Here is a 25,823-nt window from a genome sequence, read left to right as displayed (position 1 = left end):
TCTGTGGAGGCAAACAAGAAAACCACCTTTTAAAAGACCAATCAGTACTTTGAACATCTCTGGCTGTTATGTGCCATCAAATTGCCTGCACCTAATAGTGATCCTATGTACAATAGCTCTGAATATTCTGTCCTATCCTTAGCCAATCTGTCTCTGACACATCTAACCCCCCCTTATGTCAGTTACCATATTGATACAACTCATCTAGAATCTTCCTCTCCTGCACTGTCCCTCCACCTTTCCAAGCATGGTGTCTTTCTCCATGGACTGGTCCCTCCTGATATCATGCTCAAAACATATGAGACAGCTTTAAAATCCTTGCCTCCAAGGAGCAGCTTGGTTTCACTGTAGGGGGAAGAAAATATCTCAAATTTCTTACCCAATGAGTTTATAATCTAGTATACAAGTAATCATCATAAGACCACTGAAAACGAGTTGTAACATGATTCAGAAGAAAAGACAAGTGAAGTCAAGTTAAACTAGAGAAAAAGGATTTATAATATGGAATATAAATTTATTCTTATAATATAACTACACACTTGTTCTGAGCTGGAAAAAGACCTAGGAATCCATGCTTTAAGCACAGGGACTATTGTAAGTGAAGGAAGCATTGTCAATAAAACAGCAACAGAATCAAGATTATAATTGCCCAGGATGTTGTTATTGTTACTGTCGTGGACCACTGAGTTGGAACTGATCCATAGCTGACTCGCTAGTGGGTTTTTAGAGGCTGTTAATCACATGGGCGGAGATTGACCATCTTTCTTCCATAGAGCAGCTGGTGTATTTGAAAAACATGCCTTTGAATTACCAGCTCAATTCCTTACCACTATCAAGAAAACTAAGATTCTTACCACTGGGCCAATAGGCAACATCATGATAGATGGAGAAAAGATTAAAGTTGTCAACTATTTCATCTTACTTGGATCCACAATCAATATCCTTGGTACCAGCAGTCAGAAGATTAAGAGGTGTATTGTACTGAGAAAGTCTGCAATTGGGAATCTTAAAATTATTGGAGAGCAATGATGTCATTCCTGATTTAGGTCATGGTCTTTTCAATCACTTGCTACACATCTGAGAGCTGGACAATGAATAAGGATGACAGAAGAAGAATTGATGCCCTTGAGCTGTGGAAGCAAGGATGATAAAACTTCATCTTACATACTTTGGGCAGGTTGCTAAGAGAGGCTATTCCTTAGAAATGTGCTTGGGAAGGTGGAGGGTTGGTGAAAGAGAGAAATACCCTTAACCAGATGGATTGACTCTGTGAATGATGCAATGGACTGGAGTGTGTCAGAAATGGTGAGGATGGTACTGGATAGGACAGGGTTCAGATCTGTTGCTCATAGGTTTGCTAGGAGTCTTACTCAACTTGACAGCATCTAACAACAACAACAAGCTACCAGAGCCCTTATACTGAGTCCTTGCCCAGGAGAGTGCAGGAAACGCCCTTGGTATTTGGAAGAGAGAGAACTGAGAAGTTTATTGGAACAGAGTAAATGTAATGGAGAAGTGCCATAAAGAAACCAAAAACAACAAACAAACAAAAAAGAAACCAAAAACGAAACACTAACAAAAATCACTTTTGTATGCCAGATGTCACGCTCATCAAGAAACAAGACTGAGGTAAAGGCTTGGGTGTAAAGACCTAGTATTTATTCTCTTGAGAATCGCACCTGTGGGAAAATGAAGAGAGTTAGGTGAGTAAGAGTAGGATGATGATGTCTTCTTTATTATAAATCATTTCAATTTAAGGGTGCTTAGTGGTAGATGAGCTTCTGTATTTATTGTCAATAATCCCTTCAAGAACCAATGCTACATAACACACATAAATAAAGAATTAAACTACAAAGTTTCGCCAAGAGCAATCGTTTCCCTTCCCAGGCGTGGGGGGAGGGGGTGGGTTTTGTAATAAATATCTCAAATTTCAGTTTTCTAGAAATGTTCATGTAATGCTGAGGGGAGGAAAAAAACACTTTCAAAAAGCTCAACTTAAAAAAAAATCTTTCGCAGCACCAAGTCGTAAGGAGGCGTAACCAGCAAAGGCTGCACAGTTAATGTTGCTCATGGACCCCCGTGGAGCGGAAGGATTTTACTAGAACTGTATGAAGTGCCTTGAAATTAATTTTCCTATAATAGAAACTACTTAAAAGAATTATCTTGCTGTGCAGCAAATCAGTTCATGTTGCAGATTTATGCTTTCATCTGGAATTTTCTTAAAGGGGGCAAAGGCAACAAAGAGATGGTTTGGATGAATTTAAAATAAGTGCCTGTCCAAACGCTGAGCTTTGTTCTTGCTTTAAAGGGAAAATGGAAAATACTAAGAACTGAAGAAATGCAAGACTGTTTTGCATAAGCAACAGGCAATTTTTCTAAGGAAAGAAACTTCTAACCCCATCGTCATCTTTGAGATGAAGACACGGAAGCTGGAGAAATGAGACTGGTCAGTAGTCTATGAACAAACATATACAGGTTACAGATACACAGTTACTGTCTATTCACTGACATTCCTCATGTTTCAAAATAAACCCCCGTTCTTAATTACAGTGCAAGATCTTCATTAGTGAAACTGGGCTACTCTTAGCTGTAATGAAACATGTACTCGGGCTTAAAAGATAGGTGATAGGTGATAGACATTTAACTCCGCAGCCCAAATTTTCCCATGTGTTATCAGTACTTTAAGAAGAAAGGGAACAGGAACAACTTCCAGAGGAAATTTATATCCTACTTGGGGTATGAGCTCTGGTGGCCTGGTGATAAGAAGCTGCACTGCAATTCCAAAGGCACAGGGTTCAAATCCACCAGCTTCTCCATGGGAGAAAGACGGGCAGTCTCCTCTGGTGCAATTAACTGCGTCTGTAAACCTGCTGGAGGGTTAGTTATGGGTCACATCCGACTTGATGGTCCACAGCAACAACAACTACAACCAAGTGTATAGGAAAGCATGGATGAGAATTAAGAATCATGCTGGATGGAATGTAAGTAAGTTTTCCAGACTGTAAATCTCAAGAGGAGATTATTCATCTTTCTTCTAAGAAACAGTTAGAGGTACTGCCTTTGAGCCTAATTCCCTAGACTATTTCACCAGGGATCGCTATAAAAATTCAGTTCTGTTTTAGTGCAGAGTTCCATAAGTTATCTGACCAACGTGCAAGGTTCAGTCAAATATTTTTAAGAACACACGTTTGTCCTACTTCTTAGGGTTTAATAGGAAAATTAGACAAGCAAGTATACTGAAAGAGGGACCTTGTGTATTGATAACGGTTAACACTCATCACCTTCCCTTCAATTCCTTTTTGGTTGAGAGCAAGTGCAAGCAAGTCGTTCATCCTGATGGTTATCCCTGCTAGAACAAGACATTCTTTCCAGGACAGATTTAAGACATATATAGCAGTTCAAAACATACAATAAGATGTGTCGGCCCTCTTTGTTTTATTAATGTGGTTACACTCTGAACATATTCAGAATTGAATTGTCAGAAGTTGAAACTATGAACCTGGTTAATATGAAGCTCAGCCTGCTACATGTTTTGTCTTTGCTGGAAAAAGTGGTTCTTATTTTTATTCAGCCATATTCCAGCAGACCCCCCACCCCCACCTCTCTGGTTTATATAAGTAGGATATTTTAACTCATTCTCGAATCTAAACCTGGAAAATCCATCTCACTGCCCTGATCAAAAGAAAAAAAATACATTATGCTACTTCTGGTAGCCAATTTCTTCTTGACACTATAGAACGATGTTTCAAGGGACTGAGTAACAAGCCTTTAACTCTTAAGTGTCTAGTATTCTATCCATAGTCCTTTTGTGTTGCCTCTGTCTTCATTGACAAATTGTTCCTCTGCTGGTTTTATATTTCTGATTTGCAATTTAACATTTTGTTAAAAACATGTGCATGCAGAACCCCCTAGCCTAATAGAAATGATAACTATTTGGGTAAACAAGGGAATTATCAAAGATTTAATAATAAAATTAAGAAAATATTTTTATGATATTCCCCTAAAAGAGACGATTCTTATACTTTAGAAGCAGTAATGTAAGACTTTAGAAGCAGTAGTCCAATACTACGGAGAAGAAGTTGCACTGCAATCCCAAAGGTACATGTTCGAGGCCATGAGCTACTCCATGGGAGAATGATGGGCAATCTCTTCCCATGTGATTAGCTTCCTCTGAAAACCTTCCAGAGGGTCAACTATGGGTTTGTTCCAACTCTACAGTGCTCAAAAACAGAATACTATACTGGCCCTTATAGATAGCAATTAGAAAGTTTATTATTTAGCTTCTGTTCAAACTTCCATAGGCTTATTGTATTTCTAGTCAACTGAAACTTTCTGCCTGATTTGAGACGTTGGCACATGAACAAATTTGCTGAACCTGGTTCCCTGATGGGAAATACAAATCCACTAGAACAAAATCTATTTGAGAAACCTAAATACATTTTCATTATCTGTAGCTTATAATCAAGACTGTTTCTTGCTTTGACAAACATCCTAGTCACTTGGAAATAGGAGTAAAGCCCCATTTTTGTATTTCTTAATTGTGCATCCCTGCTGTAAGCATTAGCTAACCATTTGCAGTTGAATCATAAGTAAATCTCTAGCCCTAAAAGGTACCACACAGTTTCCCAACCCTTAGGCTCCATATTTGGAGTAAGTGATAATCCTGGCTAGATGCATTTCCCCCCATCAACATCCATTATGTTTCCCCAGGGAAGAATTTGTCAAAGGAGGAATTTGTACAGTCACCATCTTCACAGTGGCCCTGGAGAACAAATTTAGCTGATGTGTGTAAAGACCTCTGAAGGTGAAGAATGGGGCAGGCTAGTCACTTGTGCCAGAGGGACTTTTCAGGAAGCTTTGGGGAATCTGCTCGGAATTAATCCAAAGCAATTCCTATATTGCCTGAGAAAGAAGGACTGTTTCTGAAGGAATTACAGAACGTCATATGTGAAGTAAAAAATACAGTTGTTCAGGTATCTCTGTCATGACACATCTTTATTCATCAGACATCTCAAAACTTTTTTTAAAGAACAAAAGAATGAGCTGAAACTTTGAAACAATGAACCAAAAGTAGCAAAGAAAGGTATTGGTGGTTCTTGACAAAATGTGCTCTAGAAAGGAATTGTCAGAAGTTCTGAAACTAGAAAACCTCATCTACAAACTATTATTCCTCTTTAGAAAGTGTTGACCGGGACAACATACCACTCAACAACTCACTCACTGCCTTTGAGTCTAACTCATAGTCGATCATCCAGAAGATTTTTGGAGGTTATAATTTGTCCATTTTTCACCATCAGAAAAGCCAGTGGATTCAAACAGCTCACCTTTGGGTTAGCAGCACAGCTCCTTAACCATTATGTCACTAAAACCATAGTAGAGCCAAAAGTCAAGAAAAGTAGTTTCATAAAGCATGCTGTGTAAAAGGGAGCTCTGGTGGCCTGGTGGCAAGAAGTTGTACTGCAATCTCGAGGGCACAAGTTTCGAGGCCACCACCTGCTCTGCAGGAGAAGGATGGTCAATCTCCTCCCATGTGATTAACTGAAAACCCGCCAGAGGGTCAGCTATGGGTCGGTTCTGACTCTATGGTACACAACAAACAACTGTGTAAAAACAAAACAAAAATTAAAAATATAAAAAACATAAAGAAAGCATTCCCAGAGAGAGACTGCAATGAGTACAGTTCCACCAGAAACACTTACTGACTACATTTTTTGTATATGCACAAAAGTTAGTTGCAAAGTCTATCCATATATATGCTAAAGCTAGTACTTCACACCTATTGTCACAGATATTTTGGCATAATCTAACAAAACTTGTCTTACTGATGAGCAGGATATTTGTAGTTATGATAAAGGAGGTTAAACAAAAGGGGCAAAACGTCTGGAATTTTGCTTGGTTTGTTTTCTAATTCAATAGGAATGTGAGAGATAGAAGATCTAGCTAGATCTTGGCTAGCTGGGTGGTGCCGTGTAAAGGAAGCAGGCTCTAGTCTCGAGTTCCTTTGTTCTAAGGTGAGGTTTCTGTCTTTTCACAAGCTGTGTGTCCTCAGGGGGTGGCTATAAGAACCTAAAGCAAGAGACCAATCATGGTTGTAAGATGATATTGAACTCGTCAACTCTCATCACACTCTTTTTGCCTGGAAAGGATTATAGTTATTGTTAGATGCCATGAAGTTGAGTATGACTCATTGTGATTCTATGAAGAAAAGACCTGAACTCTGCCCTATCCTGTGCCATCCTCATCATCTCTGACACACTGGAGCCCGTTGGCTGCAGTTACCATGTCAATTCATCTCAGTGAGGGTCTTCCTCTCTCCAATGACCCTTCATCTTAACAAGCATGAAGCCCCGTTGCAAGGATTAGCCTTGCCTAGCTACATGTTCAAAGTATGAAGCAGTGGTTTATGCCAAATAAATTAGTCTCTGTCTTAGTTTTAAGACAAAAAAACCCTTGCTATGTTCCATGGATTGCTTTGAAAATTTAGAAAGAAAAAGTATTCCATCTCACTTAATTCTAACTTTTAATGTTTTTTTTTTCCTAGATATAGACTTACTATAAAGAGTCGACAAAAGATGAATTTGTTGTTGTTGTTGTTATTGCCATTGGTTGGCTTTTATTTTAAAAACATACTAAAACCAGGGTTTTTCTCATTTACCTTTGTTTCAACATTCAACTGCCAATTGAGAAAAACTAGGATTTGGTGAAGGTACTCATTTTGGCAACATGTATTTTGTATGATGTGTTTTGATATTTTTAGGTAAAATATGGTTTTTTATGTCAAGACCGTGACTTGGCAACGAGCAGATGGCATTCTCAGAGAACTTGAAAGTGGAAAGATGTATTAGCTGGTGACCGCAAGGAATTTCTGTTCCAAATATCTGCACGTAAAATGGTGGGTGAGCATAGCTTGTGTACTGAGTCAGCCCTAGGGCACAAAAAGGGTGGGATTCCTAGTACAGACGTTGGTGCTTCAAGAAAGGGGCCTCGGAGAAGGGGCACACCTTAATAACGAGGAAGTACATGATGGGAGGATAATACACTAGGTTTCTCTTCTGGGCTAAAATTTGTAATTGTATTTCCCTTTCAAGTCAGTAAATCAGTATACTATAAAGCAAATCACCCCACTAGTCCCATCCACTGACTTCCACTTGGGGAAAAATGTTATGCTGGCCTCTTGCACCTTGAGGAGGATCACGCATGGAGTGCTCGGGGCTCTTATGGCTTTCTTTTCATCCCAGTGGATGTCTGCAGATGGGACTTGCTGGGTGAAACGGGGGTCTCTGGCCCATAGTTCACCAGCATTTGGGTGTGCTGGAACTTAAAATTACTGAAACAAGTGTTCATTCAGGGCTTTTGTTCATAGGGTCACTATGAGTTGACTAAGACTCAATGGCACTTAACAACAACAACAACATAAAGCAAATAAATGTATTTGTTGGTTTGTTTTTTCCCCATTAAGGAAGAATTCATAACTTGTGAGGTCAAGAGATGTGTAACACCAAACAATCACAATTTAGTATGTGTGTGTGTGTGGGGGGGAGTTCCTAATTCCAGTTACTAAAAATAAAGCAAAGGAAGTCTAGCAGTCTAGCAGACTGTTATTGTTGTTGTTGTTGCATATCCTTGAGTCAGAACCAACTCATAGCTGACACTCCTGCAGGTTTTCAGAGGCAATTAATCACTCAGGGCAAGACTGTCCATCCTTCTTCCACCAAGGGACTGGTAGATTCTAACCATAAGCCTTTGGGATTGCAGCACAGCTCCATGCCACTAGGCCACCAGTGCTGTAGTAAAGGAAAAAGGTAGATAGAAGAGTGTAAGAATTGTGTAGCCAGCGAGTCAGTTAATCCCATACTTCACCAGGTTACATTTGCTGAAAGATTTCACCTAAGTTACAATATTTACTCCCATTTGCATTAAGGTGATAAACAAAAGGTGGTGCATGTTGATTGTTTGCTTGTTAGATATGAGACATTTCCTTAAGAGTGACAACCTCATGTATTTGTCTTAGCAGACAGAAGGATGTTTACTTAACATAATAAAAGAAAATGCACAATATGTGTTAGTTACAAAAGGGGAAAAAAATCAGATGAAGCCATTTAGTCCAGAGTGATAGATCATGGAAATGGAAATTAAGCAGATCACAAGCTTTTTTTATTAGGGGCTGCATTGCTTTTACCATTCTTTCCGATGTTGTTTTTGTTATGTATCTTAGAGTTTGAACGAACCCATAGCTGACCCTCCAGTGGGGTTTCAGGGGAAGTTAATTGCACAGGAAATTGTTCATCCGTCTTTGCCAGATTAGCTCATGCCTCAAACTGTGTGCCTTTGGGATTGCAGGGCATTTTCTTGGCACTAGGCTACCAGATTTCCCTACACTTAAGGGAACTCTGGAGGGAGCTGACCATTGGAGGATCAGCTATGAGTTGCTTCTGACTATATGGCACACAACCACAACACATTGCTTTTAATATGTTAATGCTATATGCACATAATAAATGACATTGTCTATAAGACATGAGAAACTCAAGGATTCATATCATGGAGGTTTCCATGAATTGGCTATTGACCATAGGATTTCAGAATCAGTTCAATATTCAACAATTATTGTTTCTGGGCTGCATACATGGCTGTTTTACATGGAAGCAAGTTGTGTTATTGTTATGTGCCATTGAGTCACTTGCGACTCATAGAGACCCTATGTACAAGAGTCCTAAATGCTGCTCTATCCTACGCCAACTTCACTACCTCTGACACCCCTAATCTCATTACCCCAGTCACTGAATCAATCCATCTCATCAAGGGTCTTCCTCTCTTATGCTGTCCCTCCACCCTCCCAAACATGATGTCCTTCTCCAAGGACTGGTCCCTCCTTGCAACATGCCCAAAGTATATCAGACGAAGCTTCAGAATCCTTGCCTCCAAGGAGCAGCCTGGTTTCACCCTCTCTAAGACGAACTTGTTTGTGCGCCTAGCAGTCTGTGGTATATACAAAACTCTTCTCCAGCACCACAGCTCAAAGGCATTGTTTCTCTTTCTAACATCCCTAGTCCAGCTCTCTGATGCATAGCACACAATTGCAAAGACTATGACCTGGATTAGACATACCTTAGTCTGTAGTCTGAGGTCGTTGCTCTTCAGTATTCTGGAGAGGTCCCTGACAGCTGACTTTCTCAATGCAATTCTTCTCTTGATTTGCTGGCTGCTAGTACCAAGAGTGTTGATTGTGGAGTCAAGCAAACTAAAACTGTTAACAATCTTTATCTCTTCACCATCATTTATAATGCTGCCAATTGACCTAGTGGTAAGAATCTTTGTTTTCTTGATGTTGAACTTCAATCTATACTGAAGACTGCAGTCCTTGACCCCCTGCAGCAAGTACTTCAGGTCCTCCTCAATTTCAGCAAGCAGAGTTGTGTCATCTGCATAACACAGGTTGTTGATGAATCTTCCTCCAATCATGATGCCACGTTCTTCCTCATACAGCCCAGCATCCTGGATGATCTTTTCTGCATATAAATTGGGTAGAATTCAACAAATGGTCATTTCAGCTCTATTATCTAGTCATTCTAGCTGCATTTTCTTTGGTATAATTTTATTCAGTTATAACTTTTTATCTTCTTTTGCTTCTTGGTACCCAGCCTCTTCAACTGTCCATAGTGAAGTTTGTGGGACATAGTTCTACCAACTCTTGTATAAAGATCATGCACTCCTCTTATAATTATATACCAGGAACATCTTTTTTTTTAACAGTGGAGAGATCAGGATAACTTGGTAAAGTTTTTTGCTTACGTGGTGGACTATCAGTGAATAAGAACCATTCAACAAAACACAATTTGCATCTGCGAGTACTTTCTGAACCTTTGTTTTACAGGTTAAAGACTCATAACTACTACGTGTGTAGTTCTTCTCTCCATTGAACTGATAGTAAACAAGTGTGTTACAGCACATAAATGTTTGATGTTTGGTCCTAAATGAAAAAATATGTATTCTATAATGAATACTTAATTAGGACTGCAAACTGAATATAAGAAATGGAGCCCCTACTGCTTCTGAGACAAAGCAGAGTAAAATGAATTACCATCATGCAGGGAATGATATTAATAGTGTCCAGCTTTATAAATGAATCCAATTTTAAGCCACTTTAGTTGCTATCATACTGAGAAAGAATGCAACACGTCTAACATATCATTTCCTTTCTGGCAAATGCCAAGATTTAAGCAGAAAACAATTTTAACTTGCTGATGTTTGCCTGCATTAAATATTGCTAATTGTTGAGCATTCACAGTCAAACATCATTCAGAAAACAAACGCCTGTGCTCTTTTTAGCATCAGCGTGTTGAGAGGAGCCATCTTTTCTCACCCACCCAGTCTTACAAAAGAAATAAAGTAGTTGAAGGATTGTTTGGGTGACTTTACAACATCAGTAATTGTTGGTTCACTCCCTTGAGTTAATCCTGCCAGAAACAGTTGGTGTTTTACTATATGTAGCTGCTTAGGTTTATGTGCTGTGTTTGTTATTCGGATTGTTTGCAGGTGGATGAAGTCATCAGGAAGTGATGTAGCAATTGCAAAGCAAGGTGCTACAGATTAGCCCTCAAAACATCAGTTCCACATGCCAGGAGCAGAGATTGCTTTGATGATTATTATGATAATGAGGATAATAATTAGATTTTAGAAATTGGAGCCAGGAACAAGACTGAGTAAATTCTTCAAAATTTTTCCTTATTTCTGAGTACAACATTAGATCTATTCACCTGTCTGGTGGGTTAGTATCAAGGAGTTACAAAGCCAACCCAAAGGCAGTTGGTTCAAATCCACTAATTGCTCCAAGGTAGAAATAGGAGCACTCTCCTCTTCTGCAATTTACAGCCTCCGAAGACCCACCAGAGAGTCAGTTACAAGTCTGTTCCAACTCAACAACACATAACTACAACACCACCTCGTAAATATTTATTGTGTTCTCAACCTGTGATTGTAATTAGATTGAACAGAAAATTGAAACCAAAGTATACTTTGGGTTTCATCATCATACTCGACATTGAGGTTCAACACATATAAAGAGAAGTGCTCAGTGTAGAAGGTAGAATAAAGCCATGAGTATTGACTCACTCCTGACTCACAGTAACTTCAGATTTTTATTTATTTATTTATTTATTTATTTTGAGATGGAATGCTAGGCATTTTGTCCAAGTGGGCTGTGGCGAACTCAGATTTCCAACCTTTGTGTTATTAACTGTGTTAACCTTACCCTAGGGACTTAGAAATCTCAAATATTCTGCCATCAGGAGTTGCTGAGTCAGGTAACATCTGGTCATTAGAAAGTTTCAAATTGTGTCTAGCCAGAGTGGTGGCTCAGGTGTTTGCTCCTTTTAAAGATCCGTAAGTAACTGGTATGATTGTTGTTGGACAATAACCACCTTACCAAACATTTCACTTGGGAAGGATCAGCGAGGGGGAGAACCAGCATTGAGTTCTTTGGTACCTATACATGTAGATGAACTTAAAGATGAAACGCTCAAGACCCTCTTTGTAAAGAACTGTTAGAGTTACCCTTTAACCACTATCTCTTCCATCCAGAAACCCCCTCATCGCCTTATTCCTGAGTGAAAACAAGTCGTATATCTGCTATCACATAAGCATCTACTAACGAATTCAAATAAAAGACACATTTAACCCATGGTGCCCGTTCATTAATCCTACTTCTAAAAACAATACCACTGCAATCAAACTTATTCCAATGCTGTATGTATGGTGGTACATGGAGAGACTGTGATTTTTCGCCTAAGGAGTAGTTTGTGGACCTGAAGTACAAGCCTTTTGGTTAGCTGTGCAACATGTCATGGACATCAGGGTTTAGGACAAGATAATCCCAAGTTAGGTTCTAGTAGAACAATGTAAGCACAAAATTATCAAATACCTTCAGTGATGCCACCTAACTGCAGAACAATATAGCAAATAGATGGATGGATGGGTAGATAAACATAAAAAATCAGATATAATAACTTTTATCTTTCTAAGCCTAACTCCTCCAACTAGTGTTGGAAAATGATAACTCTGGCACATCTTGTCTGAGAAACGTTAGTTACTAGAATAACAACTCTTTCAACGTTGTAATTCTACTTAGATATTTTAGGCAAGGTTTCATGTATAGGGAAATAAAAATGATAACAATTACCAACCAGTACCCTCTACTGAAGACAAGACAAGCTCCAGGCTTTATGCTAAGGTTTCTATTTATATTTATTCTTCATTAAAATTCTATGAGGTAACAAGTAGTTTCATATAATCCCTGCTTTTCCCATAAGGGAACTAAAGCAAGGTAATATTCAATAATGCACAGTGAGAAAGTAGTTCATTGGAAAGAAATTTGTATCCAGAAGAGAAAAAAAAAGAAAATACTTTTGAGAAGTAACTGTTCATTTCTATATTTCTTTTTGAATGTGTGAGAATTAGAGCCTTGGAGATGCCAGCAAGAAGCTGAAAGTTAGCCCTGAATGTACCTTGTACGTTCTTAATTCTACAAACCATTCATTGCTTGCTGACGTGTACTCCCAAACCTTTGCTTTACAAAATGCTCCCTAACTCTGCTCCTCACTGCAGACAGGCTCTGGAGGGGAGGAAGCTGAGCTGGATGAGATTGTAATCACACGCATATGTCTTGTTTGGAGAAAAGGCACAGTGTCAGGAGAGGAGAATGGATGCTCTCCGTCCATGGGCGACACCCCTTCCACTTCATGATATACGGACACCAAAGACACCGTACATCATGGTGACACACACTTAAACTTAAAGCTGGTCCAAGCGCTTCTGTGTTCCCTGGGGGAGCTGCCATAAGCTGTGATCTATGGAGAAGGCTCAGGGCTGCTCTTTGCTTGGGTTTGTTCTGTTTAGAGAAGTCCCCCAAATACTTTTATTGTCTTCACTTTGTAGTGGCATTTCTTGGGAAAAAAAGTAAGTGATGTGGTTTGGAAGAACAAAAGACTATATGGTTCTTGTAAAAGCGGTTGGCTTTTTAAAAACAAGGAATATATTATAATGGAAAAGATTTGGACTAAGTATCAAAACGCATGCTTCGAGTGCTGGTTTTTCTTCTACTTTGTCTTTTTGACCCTAAGCAAGTCATTCACACTTCAAGTTTTGTCCTTTCAAATGTGAAGGAAGGTGGTCAAATTGTATACATTCTTTGAAGGTTCTTTGAGGGGATTTTTTTGTGGGTGTATCAGGAAATTAAAGTTGACTTGAAATGGAAATTAGTTCTCACTGGAATTGAGAATCCATTATATTACCTAGATAGGACAAGGCGAACAGAGAGATGATTAATAAACGCTCATCAAGTTAAAGGCAGGGAAATTTGGTTTTATGATTGTACAAAAAAACTGGATTCTTAAGCTTCTGACTCTTAATCTGAAATATACAGCTGAGGATTCCACCTCAGCTTTTATTTTAACTTATCAGTTATATTTCTGTGAAAAGCCAACAATCAAAATTCCTTATTTTGTATTAGTTGTAGTTGTTATATACCTTCAATTTTAACTGGCCCTCCAGCTGGTTTTCAGAGATGTAGAACACAAGACGGGATTGCCAGTCTTTCTTCCAGAGCAGCTGGTGGATTTGAACCAGCCACCTTTAAGCATACTTGGAAAATGATGCTTCTGCCATTCTCCAATGGTGGCCGGGAACCATTGTTACATTTATTAGAGATTGATTATTATTGATCTGTTGTGCAAAAAAACAAAAAGCATCATTTTTCACTAGTCAAACTAATAAAAATGCTAGAGCTTTAGCTTTTAAACAGATATTTTTTTTTTAAGTCTTGGATTTCACTGGAATAGAATGTAATTAAAATGGTCATTCCTCTTACCAGTTCTATTTTATAAAGTTTTAAAAAATGGCACAATTTAAAATATAATTTCCACTTCTATTATAAAAAAGTAGTTCAATTCTCTGAAGCAAGGATACTTATTTTTTCAAATAAAATTTGAGATTCTACCCAATATATAAAAATGTCCCATATCTAACAAGTTTATTACAAACTATTGTTCCTAAATGGCTTTCTGTTGGTTTAACTAATTTTAATTTACTTCTAAACTACTCTCATTCCCTGATGCCCAAACTGTCTGCACAGCATTATACAAGCAGCTGTTGATTTGAGGTATATTCTTGACCTTTGTAGCTTATTAATAAGAAGATTTACTTTTTTCCTCAGGATAGTTGTGTTATTGAAACATTGAAGGTCATTCTTCAGATTATGAGATCACCCCTATTCAATAGAACTATACTGTCACACATACACACATGTCCATTTCACAATTCTTCTATGAATGGCAGAGTGGTTTAAACTCTTTACAAATCTTGGAAATTCTCTGGGTTCAAGACACCATGAGATATCAAAATGTTTCTTTGAATGTAATCTACACGTATGGTCTCATGCAAACATCAAACAAAGCAAGAATGTGGCGTGTTAAAATGATTCTGAGTAGTCTGTCGAGAGAGGAAAATATTTGCTGGATCCTTGGTGAGAAACTAGATAGCACTGTTCAATAATTATGGATCTGAAAAAGAGGGCAGTCTAATTAGCCTGCCACTTCTCCATCAGTTAGTTATACTGTGGTGATTAAAATGTGCTGCAATGTTGAAAGCTATGCCACCTTTATTTGAAATAACAGCAGAATCATCCCTTGTGGACAAGTTTTAGGGATGCTTCCAGATTAAGACAAAGAAGAATACTATGTAAAGGTGGACAAAATTGAAAATTAACAATGCCATGTTCCTGGTTGAAAAGCATATTTTAAGAACTGTCCAGAAGTACAGTGCTGTCAGTGAAAGGATAATATCCACTTACATACCTACAAGCAAGACAAGGTCATACAACTATGAGTCGCATTTACACACTGACTAAAACCCAAAATGAAGAAAAGAAAGGTCATTGCCAACTTCTGCAGTCTTAAACTGGTTAAACATGCAATCAATATATACTGATAATTACTGAAAAAGTTGGAAACAAGAAGAGGGATCAGTAGTTAAAAATTATGATCTAGGTGATAAAAACTATAATGGGATAGCATCTCCTTAAATTACATGACTCCCATCTTCACTGAATTCTAGCCTTAAATTGTTCTTTCTACAAAAGTGATCCTTTTCTAGGAAGTACAGACATTTCTCAGTTAGAGAGGCTATACTAATATTTTGGTGGACACTTTTGTGTGCATATATCCTTAGGTAGGGAAACTGAACCTCGTTTTCCCTTGCTCCGTTGTTTTCCATGTGCTGTAAACAAGTCTCAGCAATACTTACCCAGCTTCTCACACAACATAATCCAGGGGTCTTTGTTGTTTGCTCTGATTAGGGGTCTGGGCAAATGGGGTTTCCATTTGCCAGTGACCCTTCTGAGAATTAGTCATGAACTTGCCAGATCTCTACCATCCATTTGCTGTTCCATTGTGGTTGACTTTCGTTTAAGGAAAGGTGATTCTTAGAGTACCCCACTTCTTTTGTCTTAGATCAGCAGAAAAATGACTAGCATGTTTTATTTTATCTGTAGTTCTGTTCATATAACATTTTATTATATTTCTCCATATCTTCATCTTTGCCAGAAAATTTCAATTGCAGTTCCAAGACATTCTTTCTATTAAAATACTAAGCAAGTTTATGACATAAATTGAACCTGCATTTCAATAAGACATTGACATAATTCTTGGATTATTTTGTATACATGTGAACAGACTAATAGCTGGCTAGATGCTCACACAGAGATGCTGATCACCAGGTAGGCATTAACCTGAAAATCAATCTCTAGTGGTCTGACACAGGGTTCTGACCTGAGTCTTCACCTATTCAGCATGGTCATCACTTAATCATTTGCAGATTGAATTGTCATTTGAAGTTTGTTTCCAAAAGGTCATAGCCTTGAATAGTCCCACTTGAAATTGAATAGTAGAAGGAAAGAGCAGAAATGGCACATGGAATGCATTTTCTGAGTCAGGAAACTGAAATTTCAGCAAATACTAACTGAGTGAGATTTGTTCTTACAGAGCATATTGGTTCAAACATAAAAAAGCACACAGACTCTAGCAGACAGTTTTCAGGATCAATTTCAGGTGAACAACATCAAATCTTCTCATCTGTATATCTTAGAGTCCATTTCTTCTCTAGGTTTCTCAGTGGTAGTCACTAGCTTTAGTATTTCTCCAATTCCTGAGAGAGACAGACATCTGAGCCCTATCCTTCTTTCTTCCTTTCCTCTATTCTCACCTGATCATTTGACTCCATGACCCAATCTTTGTACTATCTCACAAACCTATTTAGGTTTTACTACATAGTTAGAAAGACTAAGTCAAATTTGTAAACATTCCATGTAAGAGTCTTCTAAGGTTCAGAAAGAAACACAGACTTAAGGAATGGTGTTTCAACAAGGACCGTCTGCATGAACAAGCACGTTTGGTTTCTGTAATAAAACAAGTAAAAATAGACCTGAGGATCAACTAAGAACCTAACACGTATTTGGATTGCCTTTGAGGTTTGTAAAAATGTTTGTAAACAGGAAATTATATATAAGGGATTTTGAATCCTCAGCCCAATTAAAGGTTAGCATGAGGCCTCTGCATCTCAGAGGTGGAGGAGTTTGGGAGTTCATACAACAATAACAAATGCCAAATGGTGCTTTCCCCCCTTCTGGTTGTTATTTGCCTGTGGAGTTCCAATACAACACATAAGATTGAAAAAGATATACAACAAGAGTAGCCTCTAAGGCCAAGAACAGTAACCTTTGCACACTTTCCAAAACTCAGATATCTGAAATGACATTGGCCTCAACAGATGATGCAACATCATCTGGGCTGTGTTCCACACAAAAGGAAGGGAGGTACTTGAATACCACCTAAGGTTCCTAAGAGGGTCACATATATAGGCTACCCACACACTGGATTAAGTATACAGTGTATGCTCCATATCATCCAGTGGACAATGTGGATTGAGGGAGGAGGGTGACAGAGGTAATGATACGGCATTGACAGATACACACCTGGGCTCAGGCTCAACTTGGCTCTGCTGCTTAGAGTCCTAAAAGACTGGCAAGCTAGACACAAACCAAACTCCCTTCCTTAGATAAAGTGGTATCAGTTTGAGACCAAAGCCCAAGGCCCACTGAAAGGCTTTGATTCTAAGGGAGGAAAGGTGCTAGTTTCTTGTAGGGAGTTCTGATTAATGAGTTGTGCCAGCATACCAAAGGCAAAGAGGTTTGAAAGATAGGCAAACCCTACTCGTGCTTTTCACAGCCTCTGCAAACCTGCGAGAGAGGTCAAACTACGAGTCAGCTCCAATTCAAAAGCAATGAAAGGGCGAGGGTTTCTTGTAGTCAGAGAAGTAAAGGAAGAAAAAAAAATCCAGTGTTACTTTTGGAAAGTGTCCAAATGGTATCCTACCTGCTGTGTTCTCCCTGGTCTCACTCAACAGTTTCAACAGAAAAAGGTACAGAAAATGACCAAAGAAGGAAGGTTCAGCCAATGTCTCAACTTCCATCCTTTTGAAAGTCTCTGACTTCTACAAACAATGCTTCACAAAGGCAGAAATAAATTTCAAAGGGTCACAAAGTAAGCCAATTATTTTGAAACTAAGTTATATTGTAGAACAATCTGGACACGTTGGAACCAATGGTGGGGTCTTTAGTAGGAAAATTGTTGCAGTGACTGAGTTTTCCAGGCTTTGGAGTGATGAAATCCCTTCCATGGGCTGAAATCATGACTCAATCAAACTCTGTTTATTCCTGCATGTACAGATGTTGCTGAGGAATGATTACCTATGGAGCAGGTACAACCAACAGCACCATCCTTTGTGTGTTATCCTCGGGTTGCACATCCAACAGTTACTGCTATCTGCTACTTTGCTAATACTTTATCAGCCTCTCTGTTTTCTTTGATATGGGCCTGGACATGCTGCTAGGAGAGGCTATTCCTTGAAAATGGACAACATGCTTAGAAAGAAGAAGACTCAGTGGAAAAGAGGAAGGTCTATAATAAGGTGGGTTGACACATTGACTGCATCAATGGGCTCAAGAGGGTCAGAGAGGATGAGGGTGGCCCAAGACAGGACGCTGTTCGTGTTTGCTGATCGTAGGGTTCCTGTGAATGGTACGTGATTCACTGACACCTAACAACAACAATAACAGCAAAAACCTTGAAGAGTTTCTATTGTTTTGTGGGTCGTTGATTTTAATTTCCTGGTGTAATTTTATAGCCACTCAAACTATGCCAACTTTCTTTTATCTTAAAAGAGACAACTTTATTTCCATGAAATAATATGGTCCCATTCAGTAGAGCCCAGCACACACACACATACACACACACACACACACACACACACACACACACACGTATTTATAAAGCCTGGCTTGGCTGTGTGTTGGTATGCTTTAAGGAACCAGTAATACACACAGTCATGAAGAAATTCTAAACATCTTGCCTAAAATTTTTCTTCTTCTCATTCTCTCTCTCATCTATCTATTTCTCTCTCTTCTATGAGTTTGACTATTAAACTGCAGCGAACACTGGTTCTTTGTACTGCTTTTTATCTTGCTTTCCATACTGCTCTTTTTCATCATCTCTTTTCATTGACAGAAGTGTCCAAATTCACTGCTTCTGCCCTTCTCTTTCTCCTCTCTCCCACAGTGAAGCGTGGTGATTTCTCACAGTACCTGGTCAGAGGCTTAGAATAAGGAGCTATAATAGTTTCAATTGGAAACTGTGAAAAAAAAATCAGAAGCAGCCATTCTCCGGTAGTTAACGGCATTTGGGCTGAGATTAAACTGCATGAAATGGAGCATTTTAGTCATTGGATAGATGTAGCAAATAACAAAATGTAATAAACAGACTCTTTCCACCAAAAATCTTGCAAAAAGAAGTGCTTTGCATTGCTATTACAGACATCCTGACAGAATTTTTATTTCTAAATCGCCTGATTAATCATTCAGGTGCCCAGGACACAGGGTTGCCCCGAAACATCGCCGTTCGGCGACCATCTGTAAACTGGCATCTTCATTAAGGGAAATGCAATCTACACATTGTAGATTCATTTACACATTACCCATCGAATGTTTCGAGGGAGTAGAGTGGCATGAGCTCTTTAAGCAAGTCATTCAAAGCCACTGTTTATCTTGTGTAAACAGGAAAACACATTTAACGGCAGGACATTTTCTTCTCAACCCGTTGATAGTAGTTGTGTTTTAGATTTAGAGACCACTCAAATCAGTCACACGCACACAGTTTTCCTCATCTTTATGTATTACTCCTTACCTGAAAAGAAGCAGTAAGATATCATATCTGCATACTCTACAAAGCCTTAGTTACAGACTATTGGCATAACAAGGAAATATCACAAAGTGGGTGACTTTGAAGAATAGAAGTTTAGTTTTTCACAGTCCTGGAGGCTGAAGACTCACATCAGGATTTTGGCCACGTTTCTTGGTTCTGTAGGTCTCTGTTCTACTTTCTGGTGACTGTCTGCAATCCTCAGTGCTCCTTTACTTGTAAACCAGACATCACATGGCATCTGTTTTCCCTTGTCTGAGTCTCTGTGTCTTTTCTGCCGTTGTATAATTCATTAGCATAACAAAGCCATCATATTTCAAAACAGGATTATAGATACAGGGGTAAGAAGATAAGTAAATAAAGAAATACACACACACACACATACACATATAGAGATTATTCTGGTGATGCGTCATGTGAAGTGTTGGGCTGTTAACCAGAAGCACAGCAGTATGAATCTACCAGCTGCTTATGGACAGGAGGAAAATAGACAGTTTCCTCTTGTGAAGATGTAAAAAGCCTCAAGAATCCAACAAGCAGTCATCATGATGTATATTTGAATCAGAGGCCTGATTTTAAATTTCTAGATAGAAAGAAAAAGGGATGGAGAAAGAGAGACAGAGGGAGGGAGAGAGAGAAAGGAGGAGAGAGGGGGAGAGGGAGAGGGGAAAAGGGAGAAGAAGGAGAAAGAGAGGGAGTGGGAGAGGGAGAAGGAGAAAGGGAGGAGGGAGAGAGAGAGAGAGTGATCTGGGGATTATAGGTCAATCCATAATGTCTTGCTTTAATAACAGAGTCCTAATCTTCTCTACATTCTGAATTGACACATTGGCCCTTCAATGTGGAATTCTGAATTCAGAGTTCACTAACAATCAGCTTCCACACATCCTTGTGTGATCAGTGGCTTCCTTTAATATGATAGTGTCTTTGCCTTTCCCTCTTACAATCAATTAGAAAGTATTTCTTCTGCCCTGTCCCAAAATTTCCTGGAGTGGTCTTCCATCCCTACTCACAACATCTTGTGCCACTTTGACAAACTCATAGAAAGCCTTCTTGTACCTCCCTTCTCTGTTTCATCAAAAAAGTCAGCATTTAATGAATGAATCTTTACACCAAGATCTGGCTTCCCCCCGCCCAAGCAACTTAAATGCCTCTATTGATATCATTGGCAGAGTACATAGTAGGTACAGTATAAGGAAAGACTGACTACTACATGTAAGCTTTTATCTTTTGGAAATACTAATGAGCTCAGTAAAATCATGTTTGAGTATAACTGTGAAGACTATACAATCCATTTTTACTAAAGCCCTCTGTTTCTGTCATCCACCTTGTCCAAAATCTTCTTTCTGAACCCCTGTTCATAATGGCTTTCTATTCATGTATTGAATCCACAATTCCCCTGTGTTGATTATCAAAGATAGTATAGGAGTGTCCCCTTCATACACATACTCTGTCCCATATCAGTTGTATCCTTAAAGGCATTGAAGAGAATCATGCGTCAAGCCTAAGCCCTCACTTCCCCACATACCAATTTTGACACTGGGAAGTTACTTAACCACAAGGAGTAAATCCAGATATTCTTGTCTGTGTAATAAGATGATAATGGTACATATCAGGCCATTGTACAGATTTTTAATAAGCAACAACTAACGCTTAACAAAGTTCCTTGCGTACTGTAAGCCTTCAGTTAATGCAGGCTAACAAACAGATTCATCTTGGGGAGGGTTAAACCGGCAGCTCCTTGGAGGCAAGGATAATTTGGACATGTAAGGAGGGACGGGTCCTTGGAGAGGGACATCATGCTTGGGAGGGTGGAGGGACAGTGCAGGAGGGGAAGACCCTCTATGAGGTGGACTGATTCAGTGACTGGGGTGATCGGGATGGTTGTATCGGAGACAGTGCGATTGGCACAGGACAGAGCAGGGTTTAGGGCTGTTGTGCATAGGGTCACTATGAGTTGCAAGCGACTCGATGGCACATAACAACAACAACCATTATTCTTTTTATCCATCTGAGACCTTCGGTGATGTAGCAGTTAGGGAGTTGTCATGCCAACCCAGAGGCTGGCATCATGAATTCACTAGTTACCCCTGAAGAAGAAAGATGGCCACTCTCCTCCCATGCAATTTGCTGTCTGCAAACCTGCTTGAGAGCCAGCAATGAGTTGGTTCTGACTCGATGGCAGTGAGTGAGTGACTGCTATTATTCATATTAAATGACTAGGATTTAATATGTGGTACCTCTTAGAGGGACTGAAAGGGCTTTTAGTGCTTCAAACCAAAAGTTTTGCATAATTATGAATTTCAAACAGTTTTGAAAAACTTACGGGCCTGCTGAGAAAGAGTGTTTCTGTGTATGTGTGATGACCAAATTATAGCCTGATACTCTCATACTTAAGGTTACTAATGGACTCAATAGCCGAGATTGATTCATTATTAAACTATGGAGGGTTTCTAGTTCTCAAACTGAGGTAAGAATGTGGCAGCGTTGGAAAACACCACCTCCTCCCAGCTTTGGGCCTCACCGGACTATAAGGAATGCAGTGAGGCGTGATAGGGAAGGCAGGTTTCACATCGCAGAAAGGGGCACTAATTCATTCTTATGCAAGGAAGTTCTTTTTCCGTTTATTAATGAATATTTTTAATCCTGAAAATATCACTCAGACTTAGTCACACATCACTGCACCCATTTTGTTTCAAAATTTAAAGAAATCATTTTCACTGAGCTTAATCCTTACTTTTTGATTTCTCCCTAGAAACAAAGAAAAGTATAGCATTCGTAATAGCAGGAAATATCCAGCTTTGCACCAAAGTATCTTGAAAACGGTCACAGAGAAAAGCTAGTGTCCTCGTTTTAATCTAGCTGTGTGTATTGATCTCCTGAAATGTGTTCACTTATTCAATCTCTCATTCACTTGTTCATTCATTTGTTTGTTAATTAATACATTCTCAAACCTACCTAGTTTAGCAAGGGCTATCTAAGGAAGCAAACCCTACATTACAAATTAGAACAGCAAAATCTTACAGAAATACTTAAAAAGTTAATTCATTCAGGATTTTAACATAATGAGGTTTATTTAAAAGCAATATACAAGTGGGCGAAGAGGCATTTTTAACAAAGAAATAGAAAAAAAATATAAAAAGGAAGAAAAATCTATTGTATTAGATGTAAAAATTTAATGTGTGGGTTTTAAAAATATTATATGTGAAGCAAAAATGTAAGTAATAGATTAGGAAAAACATACATGATAAAACATTTCCATATTTGTGGTATAAATGAAGATGCTAAAATTCTTTTAAAGAGTGTGTGTGGGTGTTTGACGGTGTGTATGTGTGTGTGTTTAAAAGGAGGAGGCCCAAACAACCTGCAAATCTAGAGAACAGAGTACTCCCAAAGACCGTAGTCCTGAGATGCTCCTTAAACTAAGAACCATGCCGATCCTAAGATTGGCATTTAGTGAAATAGTAGAAAGGGTGTTGCCCATAGGATTTCTGCTGTGGTTAAAATTCATCCACATAAACTCCTCCCTCCAAAAATTACTGTAAAATAAAGATGATGAGGAAGAACTTTAGATTCCTGAAAGTGGAAAAAAACCAGAATACAGAAAATGTGGACATATTGGAATAGATGAGATTAACGTCAGCCACTAATTTGTGTGGAAATTGTCATGCGGAAACCTACCTTGCTGCATAAACTTTCACCAAAACTCAACAAAATATTACAGGCATATGTTGCTTAACATCCCTGATACACTCAATGAAACAGGACATTTTATGATTTGGATACTGTCCGAACACCGTGTTATATGCTTAGGAAACAGACATGCCTAAATTGCAAGCAATAGTGCTCACTGATTTTCCACCTTCGTGTTGTTTAATAACCTTTTGCTTCACTCCCAAATCGATACTTCTCTTTTGCCCCTTGCTGCTTCTATTACGGGTTTTGCTGCATTTGGGAGCCATGATGCGCTTCATGGTAGCGTTTTCAAAAGAAAAAGAAACAGAGAATTAAAGTTACACTATTCAAGAGATATGAGGAGGTATCCAAGTTTGGATGCTGCTTCCCTGTGAGTGGCAATATACATCATTACACAACAAATTTTACTTGTAGATAGGGAAGTCCCCATTAAAATCATCATAGAAAATGCTGTGTAGTGTATACATAAACTAGTAACTTAGGTATTTATTATGACTATCAACCTGGCCTGCAGATAAGAAGCTGTACTGTAATCCCAAAGGTACAGGGTTTAAATCCAGCAACTGCTCCATGGGAGATGGATGGGCAATTTCCTCCCATGTGATTAACCGCTTCTGAAAACGCACAGGAGAGTCACTTATGGATTGGGTCCAACTCAGCAGCACACAACAATAACACATCAACATGTGGATGTGTGTGTGTGTGTGTGTGTGTGTGTGTGTGCACGCGCACAACATGTGTGTGTGTGTGTGTACTGTACCATCATACACCTGGCAGCACAAACACATTCCACACAAGGGACAAAAGTTACTCGTGCTATATGCATAAAGTTACTGTGCTCACAACTGCTTAAGTTAACTACCTCCTGTTCTCTGAGCAGAATCTTGGGACTTTGATGTCAGAGTCCATAGGGAGCTACACTGCTGACCCAAAGGCCATGCTTGTTATAGTTTAAATCCACTAGAGGCTCCTCAAGAGAAAGATGAGCAACTCCTCCAACGTGGTTTATATGTTGTTATTGTTTTTGTTGTTATGTGCTGTCGAGTCATCTGTGACTCATAGCGACTCTATGCACAACATCCCTAAACTCTGCTCTATTCTGTGCCAATATTATTGTCTCTGACACACCTATTCCCATTATTCCCGTCACTGAATCAATCCACCTCATCTATGACCTTCCTCTCCTGTGCTGTACCTCTACCATCCCAAACATGATGTCTTCCCCAAGTATGTCAGACAAAGCTTCAGAATCTTTGCCTCTAAGACGCAGCCTGGCTTCACCCTTCCAGGAAGAACTTAATAGCAATCCATGGTATATTCTTCTCCAGCATCATAGCTCAGAGGCTTCAATTCTCCTTCTATCATCCCTAGCCATCGTCCAGTTTTCTGATGCATAGCAAGTAACACGATAACTTTATGCATATAACACTAGTACATTTTGTCCCTTGTGTGCAATGTGTTTGTGCTGTCAGGTATATGACGGTACAGTGTACATGAGATGGATTAACTCGGTAACGGGGATAATGGCATTAAGTGTGTCAGAGACAGTGAGATTGGCTAAGGACAGGGCAGGGTTGAGAGCTATTGTACATAAAGTCGTTATGAGTCACAGGTAACTCAACAGCACATAACATCAACTACGAGGTTGTAACATCAGAACGAAGTCTGCATAGTGGAGTGGACTTGGGGGGATTGCATAACAATTAAAGTTTTTTTTTACTTTTCAAAGAGAGGAATGAACTGGAGGGGAGGGTTGGGCAGGGAGAAAAGTGCAATGATGAATGAATGGAAATTCATGAATAACAACAATAATAAAACAACACAAAAAAACCCTCAATTTCATGTCTGGCATATGAGAACCGACTCAAACATAGTTATTGGAGGATGTATATATACCAGGCATATTATAGATAATGTCAGATGGATCCCATTGGAGGGTCAACTATGTTTGAGTCATTTCTCATAAGCTGGCACATGTGTCAATCCATCTCATCCAGTGTCTTCCCCTCTTGCACTCTCCCTCCACACTTCTATGCATGATGTCCTTCTCTAAGAACTGGCCCCTCTTGGGAATATGTTTGAAGTATGTGAGATGATATAACTTCAAAATCCTCACCTCTAAGGAGCAGCTTGGTTTCATCCTCTCTAGGACAAATCTGACTGTTCTATTGGCATTTCATGGGATGTTCAATACTTTTCTCCACTGCCACAACTCAAAGACATTGGTTCTGCTTCTGTAATCCTTATTCATTGTCCAGCTTTCTGACCCATAGCAAGTAATTGTAAAGACCATGGCTTGGATCGGGCCTACCTTAGTCTCTAGACTGATATCATTACTCTTTTGTGCTCTGGATAGGTCCCTGACAGTAAATTTTCCCCAATGCAATTTGCCATTTGATTCCCTGACTTTTGGTGCCAAGACTGTTGATTGTGAAACCAAGCCAGCTGAAATTGTTAACAATCTCAATCTCTTCTCCATCTATCATGGTCTTACCAATAGGCCCAGTGGTGAAAATCTTTATCTTCTTGAAGTTGAGCTTCCTTTATCTTCTACAGCAAGTGTTTCACGCTCTCCTCATTTTCAGCAAGCAAGGTTGTGACATCTGCCCAACACAGGTTGTTGATGAATCTTCCTCCAATTCTGATGCCACATTCCTCCGCATAAAGCCTATTTCCTGGAATGATCTGTTCTACAAACAGATTGGAAAAAAAAGTATGGAAACAAGATGCATTCCTGATGTACTCCTTTTCTGATTTTGAACCATGAAGTATTTCACTGCTCTGTTCTGACAAATGCTTCCTGGTCCAAGTATAGATTTTTCATGA

The sequence above is a fragment of the Elephantulus edwardii genome, unplaced genomic scaffold (assembly GCF_000299155.1).
Source record: "Elephantulus edwardii isolate Elephantulus edwardi_28Jun2011 unplaced genomic scaffold, EleEdw1.0 scaffold00076, whole genome shotgun sequence".
NCBI lineage: Eukaryota > Metazoa > Chordata > Mammalia > Macroscelidea > Macroscelididae > Elephantulus > Elephantulus edwardii.
Note: the sequence above shows the minus strand (reverse complement) of the source record.